Raw genomic sequence first — 12,813 nt, forward strand, 5'->3', positions numbered from 1 at the left:
TTTCAAATGGGGGGGGGGATATTTCAGGGTAGTGGGGAGGAAGTTTCCAGCATTATTTAAAAGGGGGTATTTCCATGCCAAATCACCTGATTTTAATAGTCCACCGTGCTCTCACGATTCAGATTTTCAAAATTTTCAAAATATTCTCCTGCGCCCAATTTTGGACCAAAAAATATTAAAATATTATTTTGAGCTTATCTCATAGGTATCTACACATAATAATTTTTTTTGAAGAAAATCTGAGTTGTGAGAGCACATGGCACCAGGTGATTTGGTGTGGAATGACCCAAGAAGCACTTTGCTGTACCTCATACTATAGCAATGTTATCAACACAGGCCAAAAGGTCTCCGTTTTATGAAGCAATGGAATGTGTGCCTTTGGCATGCGTACTTAGCACATAGTTTATTGCTTTTTATTTGCATACTGTTTATTACAGTAGTCAATCAGAGTGCAGAATGAGAGACATAGATGCCCCTTGCAATCCCTAAATGATACCCATGGCTGGAGGGTGGGCCCTTTTTGCTTGTGTTTTTGAGAAGACGGCAAGTGCCTTGTCGTTTACTTATTGCCTCCACAGCGGGCATCCATTCATGCGTAGTTCATCCCTCTCTGAATCTTAGCCTGTAATATAATCGCCTGGAGCAAAACATCACCAACCTATATGGAGACTGTGAGCGAAATAAATCAGAAACATGGACAGCAGGCAGGAGGACCACAGAGAGGAAGACAAAACATGGGAATCCGTAGAGGGAGGCCGAACTCTAGGGAAAGATTGCAGTGGCGCCAGTAGGGTACAAAACATTGAGGAGCCAAGGAAAGAAAAGCATCTTTTAAGCCTCTTTTATATATAATCTGTTGGTGGATGGCATTTTCAGTTGGGCTTTTGTCACCCCTGACGCTGGTATTTGTGAACTGCTGGATTCTGAGAGGAGTTGTAGGAGGGATACACTCTTAAAGGATTAAGTGGAAGATAATGGAAGGAGAAAAAAAAGTTTGGATGAGAAATGCCCTGTTTTGCAGTTCTACTTTAAACAGTTCACAAAACTGTAATTTGACTCACAGTAAAAAAAAGGGCAAATATTTTGAAACAAATATACTCTGAAGTTTCCATCACAGTAAGGATAAACAATACCAGTCCAACCCTGGTGGAGATTTGAAGACTCGCTCCACGCTCTCCCTTTTTGTTCATCCTAGCTTTAGAAAATCAAGCCCAAATTGGAAAACAAAACTACACGACCAGGCTATTTGCTGATGATTTAATGATTATGACACCTGACCTGCCAAACACGGAAGCAGCAATACTTCGATTGCTCAGCAACTTTGCAACATTACCAGGTTTTCAAGTTAGCTTCTCAAAATCTGGAGCTTTATGCTTCAATGTACCACCTAAGATCCAAGAAGTATTCACAGAACTCACAGGCGTTAGACTCCGTCACACGAAGCTTAAGATACTTAAGAAGAATTATCACAAGAAACCTTAACACACTCTATTCACAATCCCCCTGTATGGCAAACAATTCTAAGAAAATTGAAGGGGGGAAATGGAGCAAACCCTTGCAGGCAGATCAGCAATGGTAAAAGTGAGGGTCTTATCAAAATTGCTGTTTCTATTCCAATCACTCCCAACTTGGATTCTACTCAAACAGATATGAAAGTGGCAGAAAAGTAGGTTTTCCCCCCTGTAAAAGACCCAGAATAAATGCCAAACTTCTGTACCTCCTCACAGTGTAAGGAAGCTGGGTCATCCCAAAACTGAAGCTATATTTTATTGCTAACAAAGTAAGATGTAAAAAGGTAAAGGTAAAGGTAAAGGAACCCCTGACCATTAGGTCCAGTCATGACCGACTCGAGGGTTGCGGCGCTCCTCTCGCTTTATTGGCCAAGGGAGCCGGCGTACAGCTTCCTGGTTATGTGGCCAGCATGACTAAGCCGCTTCTGGCGAACCAGAGCAGCGCATAGAAACGCCGTTTACCTTCCCGCTGGAGTGGTACCTATTTATCTACTTGCACTTTGAGGTGCTTTCGAACTGCTAGGTTGGCAGGAGCAGGGACCGAGCAACGGGAGCTCACCCTGTTGCGGGGATTCGAACCGCCGACCTTCTGATCGGCAAGTCCTAGGTTCTGTGGTTTAGCCCACAGCGCCACCCGCATCCCTAAGTAAGATGTGCCATCCCTTTTATTTTAGATCAGGCACGTCCAACTCCCAAGAGACTGAGATCTACTCCCAGTATAAAAAAACTGACAGTGATCTACCCATTGTCATTGGAGAGAGGAGGAGCATGCGTGGGGATTGCCCAGAGTTATTGAGCTTTTCGGGGAAGACTCAGAGTCGTTTACCTTTTTTTGCGGGGGTGGGGGGTGGGAGGATTGCCCAGAATTCTTGAGATTTTTTTATGGTAGTGGGCCCACAGTTGTTCAGCTTTCTTTGGGGAGGGATCAATAAGGATCCCGCGATCTATCAGGATCACAAGGGGATCTACCAGTGGATCGTGATCCACCTGTTATACATGCCTGTTTTAGATGATACTACAAAACAATGGGTCCAATTTAAAGAGAACCGAGAGAGGAAATTCCAACCTCCGCATATCCCTTCTTAAAGCAAAAAAATTAAAACTGGCCTAAAAATTTGAAAACGAATTCATACAAACCATGCTTAATACCTGGAAAGCGAAAGCAGGAATCCTAACTCCAGCCCATGGACACCCATCTATTTCCACAACACTTCATGACAATCTGATATGGCCAGATGGAGGGTCTATTTATTTGTATTGTTTGCTATTCCTATGATCTTGTTTACAAAAACCAGTAAGAAGTTATTCGAGGGGGGAAAGGGCAAGCAACCGATAAGTGGTGTGTCAGCTAAGATGGCCAACAGTGTATCCTTTCAGATGGAATTACCAAAGTAGGAGAAAGGGATGGGGGAGAGAGAGAGAAATATCCTATAGCAGAGCTATGTGTCTCCAAAAAGGGGGGGGGTGTCATTAAAATTTGGCAATTTCTCAGAAGAACAATGTGCTGCACTCATGTGTTCAGTATGGGGTACTATTACTAATCTGCTGTGATTCAGGAAGCATAATAGTCAAAATTGCAAACAGTATCATCCTAAGAGTTCAAAATGTTAAATAAAAAAGAGAGGAGGAAAGAAAAAACTCTCAGTAAAAGGAAGGCATGGTACTTGAGGATGTAGCTGACTCCAACTGGCAAATTCTTTGCCATCCCATCTTCCGAGTCCTAGAAATACAGTTGACCTCGGCTAATAAATTTCCCTAAAACCTAGACATACTCTTGGCCTTAATCCCAAATTCACATAAGAAGCCATTTCATAGGCAAGAGTCTTATTTATACTTACTTGACTCCTGTAATATTTTATCTGAGGTGGCACTTTCAGCAAACCCCCACTACTGAATGAACTGCCTCTTTTACTTTAAAGTTTTTTTGGGGGGTTGTTTTTTTAAAAAGCTAATCTAGTAAAATCCCATAAATATCAGAAGGCTTTAGTTCCCTACATTCAGATGGGAAAAAGACTGAGGAGAAACCACATTAGCATTAAAATAATGGTAGCATCCAGACGGAGGCTGACAAAGCATTCATTTTTTACATCTCCTGTCATCATGCCAGCTGTCCCTGACTCTATCGAGATGCAGAGCCTTCAAAAAGAATGAGAAATTCAGGGAAGAGGAAACTGCTAAGTCCGAAAGATTACAGACACACTTTTTTTTTCCAGCTTCAAGAGGCCTGGTCCCCATCTCTACCCTCAACTGCACTCCAGCCTACAACCTCGCCACCAATATTAATTATTTTCTATCCTATTTCATGAGGGATGTATTTGTAACATTTTAACCCTCAATGCAAACTAGTAAAGTATTTATATAATCCAAAGATTGCCCCTACTACTTTTGCTTTATGGCTAGTAAGAGATCTAATAAATAGTATATTAATAGTAAATTAAATAATAATCGGTGTCTCCCCTCATCCAAAGCCACCCCAGTAGCAAACACACTGTTCTCGGTGGCTCTTTCCACATGACACAGTTCAATATGGCCACCTAAGAATTGCATTCTGTAAGAGGTTGGCCCTTTTCCACAGAAATAGATATAACGGAACTCCCCTATCCAAATCTCTTGGATGTATGGACTTTTGTTACGCGTATTCAGTGTGAAGAAAACAAAGGATCATAGGCTCGCTGTCATGTGGAGATAAGGAAAAGGTGAGTCAGACAACAAAATGAGTATCCACTTGGCTCTGTAGGAGCCAAGTATATAGAAGGTTGTGGAGTCCAGTATATAGAAGGTTGTGTATCAGGCAAAAGCATCAACTTGGAATCTGAAAGCCATGAATCATAGAGGGCTGACCTGCAAATCACAACTGGTGATGGACCTGGGAATCGGGGATGGGGATTGGGGGAGAAGGTCAAGAGCAAGGCTCAGTAAGCTGCAGAGTTGGAGGGATAGAGATGGAGGAGTACCCACATCCTCTAGCATTCAACTTAGTGCTTACTAAGCAGGTATGTAGGTAGTGCTTATGGAGTAGGGCTTAATGGAATTAAGACTAAAAAGATTTGTTACCATTCTGCTGGTTGAAGTCGTACAAAGTTCAAGTGGTGTTCATGTGAACCACAACGACATGTGATTCAGTCCAATGATGTCCCCCCATACCTGTGCATTACTTTTCAAAATGGCACCAACATTGACCCCTCCCTCGCCATTGCAGAGTTTAAACAGTGTTACTGTTCTTGAATGAGTCAGCTCAACACTGGTTGCAGGGCAACGGGAAACATTCAAGGTGCCTTGAAATCAATGGGAAGAACAAAGACGCTTATTTCCTCTATAGGGGAGTGATTATTCTGTGGTAGCAGAAGACAATCCACAGGGTTTTCTGGGGACAGCTGAAAGTTAGCCACACTTCTACCTAGCTTGCTTCTTTACCCCCATCATTCCGGTGGTTATGCAGGTATGCAGGAATAATATTTGGACATTAGCTCTGTGCTCCATTAAGTTTAAGGGTTGCTATTCTGACTGCCTCCTACACAGGATATGTTAAGGAGACAGAGAAGAATTTCCTCTTACTGCATCCTCGATCCAGCTCTTCTGAACACTATTGCACCTACTCTAACAACATTCTAGCCTTTTCTCTTGTGTCAACAGTTCAAGCTTCATATATAGGACTGAGTTGCTATTTTTCTTAAAAGGAAGCTTTTCCACCAGCTAATATTAACAGCAATGTTTTCCCGAATTAAGGAAGAAGAAGAAGAAAGTCAATGGAACCATTTTATATTTTTAAAACATTCCCCTCCAGGGCTCACAAGCCAAACAGTACAGCATTGTGCTAGCACATGGAACAGGCTATAAACAGACTGTCTGCCTTTGCTGTTAAGCTGAGAAAAGTCAGCATAAAAGGTGGACAAGGAAATCTGTACGCTACACATTTGCTGTTTACAAGGCATATGTTGAAAAAGTTTTGCCAGTAGAACAAGATGACATTTTTTTCGATCTGGGATCGTTCCCTTGCCATTGCAGAGCCCAGGATTCTATATCCAACACGTTCTGAAAATGCAAACCCTTCCTAATTTAAGTTATGTCAGTTACCACCAGGTATAGACAGTATTTACTTATCTCCCCGTTACCTGGCATGAAAGGGCAATATCACTTCTCATGCTGCCATCAGTTCTCCATACACCACAAAGTGCTGTATTCCAGCAAGGGAGATTGCTGGAACAGCAAACACCCTACAATTAAAAAGACAACTAGGCAAAAAGACAGTGCTGGAGGTGAAGAAGCAAAATCGAAAGAAAGGTCAAAAGTGTAATGGCATATAAAAGTCAACTGCTCTACGGGCGGATAGCTTTGCGTCAATTCATAATTTTATTGTATACCTAACAGACGCAGGAGCTGGATTTTTACTGTTTGCTGGAGGAAATACTTGTCAGTAAGTATCCTGGATAATTTAATGTTCTGGCACAATGTTAACACTTCACACTAGGAATCTCGGCTTCTCTAACTATATTAAATAACTAAGTTAATGCAGTATTTAAAGGTGCTTCCTGGCACAGTCTTTACCTTATGCCAGGAATGGGGAACTGGTGAACCCCCAAATGATATCGGATTGAAATGTCTACCGTTCCTGACAACTGGCCTTGCTTCTTGGAGTTGATGGGAGTTGAGAGTCCAGAAAACATCTAGAGGCCACAGGTTCTGCATCTCTACCGTGTGCTATTGTCAATACTAATAAGAAAAAACAACACCTTTCCGAAACAACACAAAAAATGCCCATGGAACATGGCCATGCTCTCTTTCCATTACCATCGGCGGTGGCATATGTACCGACAAACATTTCTACCACAGTCTTACTGCACTTCCTGCTTATGCGTCCCAGAGCTATCATGAAAGTGTCTAGACATGTCCAAATATGTAAAATCCAGTCTCTTTTCTGTGATCCTAGGGAAACTGCGTAGCACTTTATGGTATAATCTAGGAAGCCAGATGTGGCCAGGAATCCCTCACAGGGAAACCACCGTTGACGTTGCCATGATAAAACAAAAAAGGCTCCTTAAGCAAGCACTGTGAATGAATGGATTTTACGTCACCATTATAAAAGCCACTCATCTTCCACAATGAAAGATGTAGTTACACCCCACAAGCTGCATAACATGGAAATGTACTTTTATTCCCAGGGATGTGTGATCTACACTGCTTTAAAATTCTGACTGACAAAGCAGGATGTCAAAGTAAGAATTATGCAGCTATAGAATCACAGAATTGTAGGGTTGGAAGGGACAGGAGTCGAGGTTGTTTTTTGGAGAGCACAGTTCCAAACCTTGCTCGTCTCTTTCCTAAGATCTGTTTCTAGTCTCATGGAGAAATAAGAGAATTACAAAATTTCACTCCTCCCACCAGCCCGAACCCATCACGCCACTCCGTTTAGATGAACCAGGAACATCAGGTATGAAATAACATCAAGTTTTGGAAACCAGTCGTGCTAAGAGGTTAGCTTTGCATGCCACCATTTGCTTTATTCACAAGCGTGTAATATTGGGGTGGGCAGGTCCTTGTGCATTCCTAAATAGAAACGCTGTGTCAACCATCACTCTTAAAGCACATGCATGATTTTTTGGCTGCCAGCAAGTCTTCCCTATCGGTAGGAAAAGATGACATCGTGTCTGCTTACGTTTTCTCCTTCTCAAAGGCTTTTCCTCCCAGGAACACAAAGCTGCCTAAATGCGGAGGTCCCATGACATTGTAAATGCCCACTCTTCCGCAGGAAGGCCTTATCTCCAAGAGCAATGCCATGCGTGGCTAAGGATGGACAGGATGCCAAACAGAAACTGATAGAGACGACTTTGCAAAGAAGAAGAACAGAGAGTGAATAGCGATAATTTCCTGGAGCGAAAAGACTTCCAGCCACGATGAGATGCGCGATGGGCTCCCTCATCCCGCAGCACCAAGTGGTGATTTGCATGTGTGAATGTGACATCAGAAAGCAAATGACACAGGAGAAACACTCGTATCATCTCACCAGCACCTGACACGCTCAGTGTATTTCAGTGGGCTTGGTACATGAAGGAAGAAAAGTCAAGAGACTGCTGTGCATTTGTGACCTACGGATTTTGCACATTATATATGACCTGGAAGAGAATGCAGATGTGGAGCTGACACAGTCACCTGCTTCTCACACAACATCCAAGAGGGAATTCTTGCCTCTCTCCTGTAGTAAAATGTGTGGACTGGGCACCAGATGTGACTATTGGGCATGTATCTCACTGTGAGCAAGTGGGACTTCGGTACATCGAACTCCGTTAAGATTTAATGCAGAATGTTTTCTGCTTATAGTACAGTAATGCACGTAGAAGTTTGCATTTTTATTATTATTATTTCAGAGTCAGATCACAGTTATCTGCATTCCAAAAGTGACAGGGCTCCAATCTTTTAAAGGACTGTGAATGTTAGCATAAATTAATGGAACTCATTGCAACAGGATGTAGTATCAGCCATTCATTTTAACTTTGCAAGGCGATTAGACAAATGGATGGAGGCAGGGAAGCTGAGAAGCAAGTACAGAGGGTACAGAGGAACTGAGCTAATAGGGGGATGAATTATGAGATTTAGTTAGTTAGTTAGTTAGTTAGTTAGTTAGTTAGTTAGTTAGTTGCCAGGCTTCCTGGAAAGGAAGATAAAGGTAAAGGTAAAGGGACCCCTGACCATTAGGTCCAGCCGTGGCCAACTCTGGGGTTGCGGCACTCATCTCACTTTATTGGCCGAGGGAGCCGGCGCACAGCTTCTGGGTCATGTAGCCAGCATGACTAAGCCACTTCTGGCGAACCAGAACAGTGCACGGAAACGCCGTTTACCTTCCCACCAGAGCGGTACCTATTTATCTACTTGCACTTTGAGGTGCTTTCGAACTGCTAGGTTGGCAGGAGAAGGGACCGAGCAACGGGAGCTCACCCTGTTGCGGGGATTCGAACCCCCGACCTTCTGATCAGCAAGTCCTAGGCTCTGTGGTTTAACGCACAGCGCCACCTGCGTCCCTCGGAAAGGAAGGTACTGAAGTATAAAATACAAGCTTCTAAGTGATTCCTGCTTCAGTCTGTGATGGGAAAAGCTGCACTGACAGCAACATCCCCTTTCTTTTTGAAATAAGGTTACTCAAAAAAAAAAAAAAGTGATATGTGCACCTCCTTCCCAAACGTTTGATGAACCCATTGCCCATATCAAAAGAAATATGACAAATTAACAGAAACAGTCATAAGTGAAATTCAGTTTTGTGCAAGTGGACTTCCATTTGCATAATGGGACTTAATAGCTTAGTCAGTAGAAAATCAGACTCTTCATCTCAGGCTCATGGGTTCGAGCCCCATGTTGGACAAAAGATTCCTGTATTGCAGGGGGTTGGACTAGACCAGTGTTTCCCAAACTTGGGTCTCCAGCTGTTTTTGGACTACAATTCCCATCATCCCTGACCACTGGTCTTGCCAGATAGGGATGATAGGAGTTGTAGTCCAAAAACAGTTGGAGACCCAAGTTTGGGAACCAGGGACTAGATGAACCTCAGGGTCCCTTCCAACTCTTATGATTCTACAATTCCCTTTGCCTCTTTTCCCTGTGCTTAAACTCTGCTGCTGGGGACAATACCTCTGATTACGAACTTAATTTGTTCTGGATGTCCGTTCTTAAGCTGAAACCGTTTATAACCCAAGGCGCGCTTTCGCTAATGGCACCTCCCGCTGCTGCAGCGCTGCCGGCGTACGACTTCCGCTCGCATCCCGGGGCAAAGTTCGCAACCGGGAGCATCTACTTCCGGGTTAGCGGAGCTCGTAACCCGCAGCTTTCGCAAGGAGGATGGTACCTAACACGAGTTTCCACTGTATTCCTACACTAAGGTGTCATGCAAAGAGCTTAAGCAAGGATTAGCAACTCTACAATCACTACATCCAACATGACAACATAAGGAGGACTACATACTTAGTTTATCTGCACATGGTTTATACTCTCACTGTAATAAAACCGGAAGGCATAATTTAAATACTAATTTAAATGGGGGTCTTTGTGGTTGGTGTGTGTGTTAAAAAAAAAAAATCATTCATCAGTAAGTCAGGTATGTTGACCCCAAGGTTTCCTGGAATGCCTCCACGAATATAAGAGTGACATCATGTCTGTTCACTTGTCTCCTGTTGATAAATTAGCCAAACCACATAGGTAAGAGGAGCTTTCTTCTGAATTAGGACAGCAGCAGTTTGATCATCCTATATGTTTGTTCAGTCGACTGCTTAAGTGACCAAATTCTATTTGTAGTCATTGTGACAACGAAAGCTATGTCGGTTTAGGTGACATCTGCGTCAGTGGTTTCCCTCCCCCCTTCCTGACTGGAACTTATATGGCCTGAGACAGAAACGAACTCATAGGATATGAGGTCAGCACAATCCTCTGGAAATTTCTCCACAAATATGTGGACCTCCATGTTCAGTGAGATGTATGCTTCTGCATTCCAGTTCCTGGAAATGAGGGACCAGATATGAGGTAGCTAACCTTTTTTGAGCCAAGAGCCACATTGTCCCATAGACAATGTCTGTAAATTACCTTGAGACGTACATGTAAAAGCACTTTCCCAGCATTGGGAAGGAGCGGGGGAGGGGTTCCCAGGACCCTGCCAGCGCCCCGTGCTTCCTTCCTAAAGCCCAGCGCCACACTTAGCCAGCTTTGGGAAGGCAACATGAGGGCTGGTGTGTGTGTGTTCACTTTTGGTCTTGTTCCTCACACAGCCTCCACAGTGCCACCCGCTCCCAATAAAATGGCACTGGACCAAGGACTTGACCACCAATTAATACTGGCAGTTGAGGCCCTTCTCTGAGTTCTCCCATGTCACAAGTTAGGCAGGTGTTACCAGAAAGAGTACCTAGTTTTTAAACTCCTTTCCTAGAGAAGTTCACCTAGAGCCTTTCACTGGGCGCCTAACCAAAACCACCCTATTTTCCTGAATTTATAGTTGACATCATAGCTTTTAAGGCATTTTTTCCTATTGTTCTATTTTTTAGTTGCTGTTTTTAGTACAGTTATGTATTGCTTTTATAATCTATCCAGTGGATTCTATGAATACGAAGGGAGGATAAAGGGGGGACGTCTATATAAATAACGTTGACACAAGTGATAATTTTATTAAAGCTAGAATTATTCTGAGACTTTCAGCTTTGACTAACTTGCACATTCTTCGGATTGCGATATTAAATCTAAAATTCACGCAGACCTCTTTCCACACAAGGGGTGCTCATTAATTCTTTGCTCTGGCTATGTGGCTTTTATTTTGCGAGCAGGCGGTCACCTAAGTTACATGGTGATATTTTGCTCTTTGAATGGATGACTGAAGCTTACCTAGCGTGCTGGATCTTTTGTTCTTTTTCACCCCATCTCTCCTATTGTTTGCCATGGCCTTGTTGTTCCGTCATGTGTAAAATTAGATTCTAAGCTCCTTGGAGAAAGGACAGCACCTTTCTCGCTTTGTTCTCTAAATGCCTAACACGCTTTTGGGTCATATAGAAGTGGAAAAAATATTAATGTAAGCATTATATGAACTTGAGGAGATGATGAAAACGTTTAGATATAGCACATTGCAAGAACCTTTAAGGAAAAATACAAGAAAAGGAGTACTGGAGCTGGCGACTAGCTCACATATTCACGAAAGAATCTGGAATCCCGACTGCAAGCAAAATCTGTTAACAGGTTTGCGGAAGTTATGTGCAAAATGTAGAGAAGAAAAGTGTGCTTCCACTTCCATTATCCAAGCCCCAACAGTGACTTTTTGCAGAAAGTCAAATTAAAATTCAATGTGCACTCTCCTGGCATTTCACCTTTGTTCAAAGCAATTTAGGACCAAGATACTATTTAGGCTCATGGCTGCATGTATTAATGGTTTTGAATCACTCGCAATCATGCATATTTTCCCCAACATCAGACTGCATCATGGAATTGGTAGTCTTGCAATGCATCTGATGGCACACGGGCACTTTCCTACCCTCTCCTTCTCGCTGCACCTCCTAAAGAGCCATTTCTAAGGAGTTGGGAGGCCCTCTGGAACAATGTGGCACAGGTAGTGGCTCTGGGAGGAGGCAATGAGTGGAAACTGGGATGTTGCCTTGCATTAACAAACCAAAGACAAGCTCAGATCCAAGCCACTGAGTCATTCTCGAGCAAACATGATTGACTTTGGCATAAAACACGACAGAGGGATTTGGTGAGATTGTAGGAGATAGTTTGGTGCAAAAGGGTTCAATGATCATGAGAAGGCAACTATCACAAGAACACCTTCTGTCACAGGTAAAAGCATAACAGAAACGCGCATTACAGGAACATGCAGGGACTATACAGGGGCACAACCTCGTGGGGGCTCAGCTATGTTCCTCTCCCAAAAAATATTTGGGGGGTGCACGTCCTCCAATACCCCGAATGATCGGGGGGGGGGGAGAGGAGGCCAAGTGTGGAGCCAAGCATGGCACGGCTTCCGTGGCCAGCTCCTCCTCCTCCTCCTGATGTGAAAGGAGGCCCCAGCTGTTCCTGAAGCTGCCACATGATGTCACGTGCATGAAGTTGCTCTCACATGCGTGACATCACACACCATATGTGCTCTGCCAGCCCCCCAATCTTCAGTGCCTCCTCTGCTACTATACATGTTGCAGTCTTTACCGACTGCTTACCAAGCCACAAAGAGGACAGCCAGTTTGTTTCCTGGCCCCTGCAGCCTAGTGGGCGTAACAAAAGTATAACACAAAGTTACGTATATTGCAAGCTCACTGAACTGATCTGTGATTTGATCGATATTTACTGTTTGCTCTTTGTTTTAGAATTGGTTCGTTGTTTATTGTGTTCATGATTATAGTCCTCAACATATGCTGTGATATTGTTTCTGCTGCGGGATTTATTTTAGTACCCTAGATAAAATAATGCATAATAATAAAGGGAAAGGACCACATATTCCATATGCTGCTTCCTTCTGCAAATAACCATGTGAAACAATTACGTCATTAACACCATGCATGGACTCAGCCATTATTTCCCTCTACATCCTTGGCTGCTGCTCACAAATGCACTAGACTATCTCTCCACACACACCAACCATCATCAGCCCTGGCATATCTTTCTGCATATAGAAGCTTTGCCTGTGGCAAGTATGGGGGAGATGAAAGCATGAATCAACCTTTTGCTTTTCATGTTCCCAATGTCTTTAATGAAAGGGGAACTTGAACATCTGCCACAGACAGATCACACATCTTTTTGCAGGGAAGAAGCCTGAGTCACTTCTTCGCACATCAACCTGAAGTGCAGAAGA

The 12,813-nt window shown here is 43.3% G+C and overlaps 1 protein-coding gene across 4 annotated transcripts in view; it reads right to left on the reverse strand.

Annotated features, from left to right (window-relative positions):
* DDAH1 (dimethylarginine dimethylaminohydrolase 1) overlaps positions 1-12,813 on the reverse strand; it is a 125,014-nt gene that overhangs the window by 104,329 nt on the left and 7,872 nt on the right. The window lies entirely within an intron of this gene.

Source organism: Podarcis bocagei, assembly GCF_964188305.1.
Source record: "Podarcis bocagei genome assembly, chromosome: 5".
Taxonomy (NCBI): Eukaryota; Metazoa; Chordata; class Lepidosauria; order Squamata; family Lacertidae; genus Podarcis; species Podarcis bocagei.